We start from the raw sequence: 6,696 nt of genomic DNA, 5'->3' as shown, positions 1-6,696 counted from the left end.
TAGACTAGACTATAGACTAGACCATAGACTAGACTATAGACTAGACTATAGACTAGACTATAGACTAGACTATAGACTAGACTATAGACTAGATTATAGACTAGACTAAAGGCTAGACTATAGACTAGACTATAGACTAGACTATAGAAAAGATTATAGACTAGACTATAGACTAGATTATAGACTAGACTATAGCCTCAATGTTTTAGTCTTTAATATTTAAGAACGCTATATAATCCAAATACATATCCTAATCAATTCAGGTAATAAGTGTGGCCGCATAAAATATAAAGTCTTCAAAATCCAGAATTTTATAAAATATTAAATACATTATGAAATGTCAGATTTATATCCCCAAAGTATTCTGTTTTAAATCAGATTGCTAAAAAAATGCGTTATTATTTCTCAATTTATTAAAACGTATATTTCAACATTAAAAATTATGAATTAAAAGTACAGTTATGGGTATTAAAAATCAATTTTATTGCAGTGCAAGAAACAAAAAAAAAACGTTATTTATTTGTTTTTTTAATTAGCTTTGTTAAAAATTAATCCTACATTCACAATGTTAAACCAGTTTTTTTTTTTTGTTTAACGACAGATGAAATCATATTTATTTTGATTTAAAAAATGATTTTAAAATATTTCTGCCACAAATGAAGCTAATTTTCAGTAGAAACCAAATAAATCGTAAAAAAACAAACTTATATTAATTGTGCTCTATTTATGGCAGAAAAGTTATCACAAAAAAATTTAAAAATAAAATTAAAGGGAAGGTTTCCTAGCCTAGAAAATTTAATTACAAAAACATTACAAACATTTAAGCAAATCAATTTAATTGTTTACTTTTATAAATATTTTGTTAAATATTTAAAAAATATGCTTTCTGCTAAGCCCATTCAGTGTATGTTTCGATGACAAATTATGAATGCCCTTTAACTTGTCTACTTCCCTGGACCTTGATCTTATATAAAAAAAAAATCGTAAAACATCTATGTATGTATGTGTATGAAGTAGTTATTTTTTTATTTATAAATTTTCGCTTTTTATTGCAACAACAAATCGACATTTTTACAAAGCAATCAATCATATACATATGTAATAGAAATTGTATACATATACACATTCACATTCACATCTCACACATACAATCAAACACTTTTAAATTTATATACATTAGGGTCATCCTTCTAACCTTGAACCCTTGACCCCTACTTTTAAATTAAAAATTCTATTTTAATGAGCTGTTCTAAAAACGACAAAACTAACGAAAAGTTTAACTTTCAAGCAGACTCTCTATGCTGATCTCTCTTGTTGAGATTTATGACTCTATCAAAATTTCATAAATTGATCTACCATTGCAGAACCTCACTTTGAAAATGGCACCAAAAGATTTCAACATAAACAAGTAGGACGATATATGTTTCTAAGTTTAAAACTAAGACCGTATTAGACTGTAAAAGAGACATTTGCGAAGACTTAACCAGTGGTAAGTTCTACAGTACAAGGCAGACTCTTCCCAGCAGATCGACAATGCATACGAAAAATACAGTAATTTCCAGTAATAGTTAACCACAGGGATGACTCCAATTCGTATGTTTTTGCTCTTTCGTCACAAATAAACTCTTTGTAATCGAGAATGAAGACGATCGTCACTTAAGTGTCCCCTTTGTAAGCGAGAGCGGAGGCAAAAGTCTCTTTACTGTCTCCAAGTAATTTAGAGGTTAGACTCTATCTCTAGACTATTTTGACCGTCTTTTGATTGTCTCTTTGAAGGGTGTAGAGTGACGATTGACTTCCTCGTAGGACAAGCCCATGTTAAAATGGTTGGTCACCTGGGTGGTCAGTTCTGGACTGTCCCGTCGAACTGCTGGATTACGTCCAGTATATAGAAAACATCAGAGTTATCCACCATTACACCAACACATATTGCTTATGACCAAAATCTAAAACATCGATTTTTGCTACTTTCACATCAACGTGAGCAGGGTTTAAGTCTCTCTCTCCCACTCTCTCTCTCTCTCTCTCTCTCTCTCTCTCTGAATATCCTAACGATCTATTGTCAAGATCTTGCCCTTTATCGTGCCGATATTGTTCGCGTAATTCGTGGCAAACGACCAGCAATGCTTGAAAATATGGCCCAAAAACTAGACCTACAGAATGTATTTCGTCACACAAATGATTAACGCCGTGTCTGTTTTTTACAACCACAGGGTGAACTTGAGAAAAACCTTCACCGGCCCATTGTGATTAATAAGAAACGGGCAAATACACATTGTTGTACAAAGACAACACTGGACTTTGTTCAAGTACCTACTTGTACCTTCTGGAAATTCTTCTGATATTTCAGCAACTTCTTTTGCAGACATAATAGTTAGAACAAAGTATGGATTCATAAATATACCCCGATAAGTACAGAAAATTCTTCTTTCATTTGTAGTCAACTAATTATCATTTTTTTTAGGAATATCTTTTGTCGTTATAGAATCATCCGAATTTTTCCTACAATATACGTTGTTTTCGAGCTTATAAAGTAGTATTTAGAGATCTGTCTGTCTCTCAGTATGTTCGTTGAAAACTATTATCTAAAGACCTCCGATATCTTTTAATAATTCGATCAGACATGTTTTTAGAAAACATGATTTTCCAGAATTCTTAATAAATTTCGAATGATATTTTCAAAATTTAGACCCACCCACTCCTAGGAGGAATATCTGTAATGTATATGGCACCAGCACCTAACTCATACTTTTCCGAGCCTATAAAGTACAAAGTCGATTTAAACATGTCTGTCTGTCTGTCCGTCATTTCCTTCGTATGTTCATTAAAAACAATTTCCTAAAGACCTTCGATTTCTTTCTGATTTTGAGATGTTTAAAATAATTAAAAAAGTTTCTAAAAAAAAGAGAATCAATAAGCATAAACGAACTATAGTAATAAAGGACATCCTAATATGCATAAATTTCCAGGATAACGATTTCTGTGTGTGTGCTTAAACGAAAAATAAAAAACAAGAAAAAATTATTTAAATTTTGTTTTTCCTCAAATGTTAGATGTCATGCATACAAAAGTCTATTACGATTCAGTTGGCAAAATCATATGGATTTCTATTCATACACAAACAAAAACAAATAAATCGACGAACAAACACAAATGTACTTTTGTATTCAATGAAAAATAAAAGCTATGAAAAGCACACCAACTCCAGCTGCACGCGTGACCATTAGCAGCATTTACATAAAAAAAAACGTTTTATACCCTTTACTACGTAATATAGCCATTTCACGCCTACTACTTATAAGTATATGTATGCATATTGAAATATGTTGCATCTAATGAAATTAGATAAAAATTAGTTACTTTACATATCCCAGGTAAACTAGCTTTTTGACACTAGTACCTTTAGGTAGTGTGAAGTGTTTATAGTTAGTTATTGTTAGTTATTTTCTTTCAAATTATATTATTATTTTGCATCCCCTGACCTAATCAAGGTTCAGTTTTTGTCCAAAAAAAAAAAATAAATTGATCTAAAATATATTTAATTTCTTTCGATTTGTAAATGGTTAGAATTTATATGAGTATTATAAATAGCCTAAAAGCCTTTAAAATACTTAGGGCTAAACACGATGGCTTAAAAGCAAAAGGTGCTTTTATGTCATACATCTAACTCAAATAGTAAAGTAAATGCAAAATGCATCTATGTAGTAAATAAACTTAAAGGTGCATTCTTCATAATGTACAGTGTTGCTGCAAATCTAAGCAACGTTTCTCTAATATCAAAATATTATTTCATTTCTTGTCTACGCATTATAAAAGCAACAAGTAAGAATGTTAAGACGTTCATAGTATAGTCCATAGTCTAGTCTATAGTCTAGTCTATAGTCTAGTCTATAGTCTAGTCTATAGTCTAGTCTATAGTCTAGTCTATAGTCTAGTCTATAGTCTAGTCTAAAATTTGGTATGCACAAAGAGGAGGTGTTGTCGAGTTTAGGTTTTGGACCTTATAGGCCAACCAGGGGCCCGGCGGGGGGTCCTCAAATTAGGACACCTCGGCTATGTTATATTTTTAAAACGATCCTATTTTTCATTTGAGTTCCGATTTAAAAAAAAAAATTCGTATCGGCTATGCGATTTGAGAATTTTTGCTCAAAATTAATTTTCCATAAAAAATAGGGTTTTTTTTTGGATGGACCTGGTCCTCTCGGTATCAAAAATTTTTAGGTTTTGTTTCATTTATCGTATTTAATGTAAAGCCAGCTTTCAAAAAAGTATAAATTATATACTTATCTTCTTAGAACACCTTTTTCTCCAAAAATGGCCTTTTTTAATTTTTTAAATTAAAATGTCTATAACTTTGGACTCAGTCATGATTTTTACATAATTCTTTCACAGCTTGATATATAAACTTGTTGTTAAGCGAATAAAAAAAAAATGGCGAAAATCGGGAATATTTGGACCCGCTATTATCAAAAAACTAAAGTAAGGACGGTAAAAATTTTAAAATTTTAATTTTCAAATGCGAATATCTTCTAAACTATAAGAGATAATTTACTGCTACTATATACTATATATATTCTATATACGAAATTTTTTTTAAATCGGAACTCAAATGAAGAAATAAGATCGTTTTAAAAATTTAACATAGCCGAGGTGTCCTAATTTGAGGACCCCCCGCCGGGCCCCTGGTTGGCCTATAAGGTCCAAATTCAAAACCTAAACTCGACAACACCTCCTTTTTGTGCACACCAAATTTCATTAAAATCGGATTAACCGTTTAGAAGTTACCGAATTATTTCCCTCTTTTTTTTCCTATACCACTGTGCAACACAGTAATGTGCAAATATGCATACATATATGAGTAGTATAATGAAATAGCTTTATGTATTGAAATGTTACATGGAATGATGAAATGATACATTTGCATACATTTTATAAATAAATGCACTGCCACCTACTAGCAATTCATTCATTCACTCATTCATTTATTCATCCATTCATTCATTTGGTTCGCTATTCAACATTCATTTCATATGAATTTCAATGGCTTTTACGTATTCCTAAGTGTAAATTAAACTTATTAGCATAATTATATGTAAGTGGTCGGTCAAATTCTGACGAAGAGTGAGAGTTTACACAAATACTAACACACATACATCTATTCACATATGTATATATATATGATGTATACATATGTATATGTGTCTGTGGTCCTAAGCTATAATAGACTAAATGGATAATTATGCTGCTTAATTAACAATAACTTTTAGTCTAAATTATTTAGTTTGGAATTACTTATAAGAATAATCAAAAATGTTTGCATATATATATAATATTTTATTAACAGAATTTGTTAGAATAGCTTAATTCGACTTCGGTTGATTTTCGTTTGTGACCACAGCAATATTCATGTTTTAGTAATGGGATTTAAGCAAACAATTGTTGGTATGGGTGGAGTATATTCAAATAGATTAAAGCGAATTTTCAAAAAGGTCATAATGAATCTCATTTGTTTAACTTATATGTATGTACGTAGATACTATTTATTTGTATGCAGGAAATTTGAAAGATTTAATATAAATGCTTTGTTAGGGTCACCCCATTCATATTAGGAAAAATTGAGTTGCTCAATGATACAACTGCACAAAATGTTTGTCTTAGGGTCAGCACTTGGTAAGATGGGTCAAGGTATAATAAGATCATTATAAAAGATTTTCCACATTTCACTACAAGGAATCCGTTTTAGTTAGTTAGTAAGTTAGTTAGTTAGTCAGTTAGTTAGTAAGTTAGTTAGTAAGTTAGTTAGTAAGTTAGTCAGTTAATTAGTTAGTTAGTTAGTTAGTTAGTTAGTTAGTTAGTTAGTTAGTTAGTTAGTTAGTTAGTTAGCTAGTTAGTTAGATAGTTAGGTATTTAGATAGTTAGTTCGTTAGTTAGTTAGTTAGTTTGTTAGTTAGTTACTTAGTTACTTAGTTACTTAGTAAGTTAGTTAGTTAGTTAGTTAGTTAGTTAGTTAGTTAGTTAGTTAGTAAGTTAGTTAGTTATTTAGTTAGTTAGTTAGTTAGTTAGTTAGTTAGTTAGTTAGTTAGTTAGTTAGTTAGTTCGTTAGTTAGTTTGTTAGTTCGTTAGTTAGTTTGTTAGTTAGTTACTTACAAAGTTAGTTAGTTAGTTAGTTAGTTAGTTAGTTAGTTAGTTAGTTAGTTAGTTAGTTAGTTAGTCAGTTAGTTAGTTAGTTAGTTAGTTAGTTAGTTAGTTAGTTAGTTAGTTAGTTAGTTAGTTAGTTAGTTAGTTAGTTAGTTACTTAATTACTTAATTACTTAGTTACTTAGTTAGTTAGTTAGTTAGTTAGTTAGTTAGTTAGTTAGTTAGTTAGTTAGTTAGTTATTTAGTTGATAAAATTTTTCATTTCAACTTTTGTGAATTTTCTATACAATAAAACACCTTAATTGAATTAATTACAATCATGATTTGAAAACAAATGTATCATCACTCGCACTATTCATCAATACCTTGGGTTATAATTAATTAATTTAAGTTTCATATTACACAATAAACAGTCAATATACATTTACACAAACATATTCACTACTTTAATTTAATGTTCTTTTTTTAACAATTAAATTCATTAAACATCGCCAAAACAACGTAACTGCAATCAAGTCCATATACAAACATACATTATTAAGTGAGGGCGTGTGTGTT

This window comes from Lucilia cuprina, chromosome 6, assembly GCF_022045245.1.
Source record: "Lucilia cuprina isolate Lc7/37 chromosome 6, ASM2204524v1, whole genome shotgun sequence".
NCBI classification, from domain to species: Eukaryota; Metazoa; Arthropoda; class Insecta; order Diptera; family Calliphoridae; genus Lucilia; species Lucilia cuprina.
The sequence above is the reverse complement of the archived record's forward strand: the minus strand, read 5'-3'. Positions refer to the sequence as shown.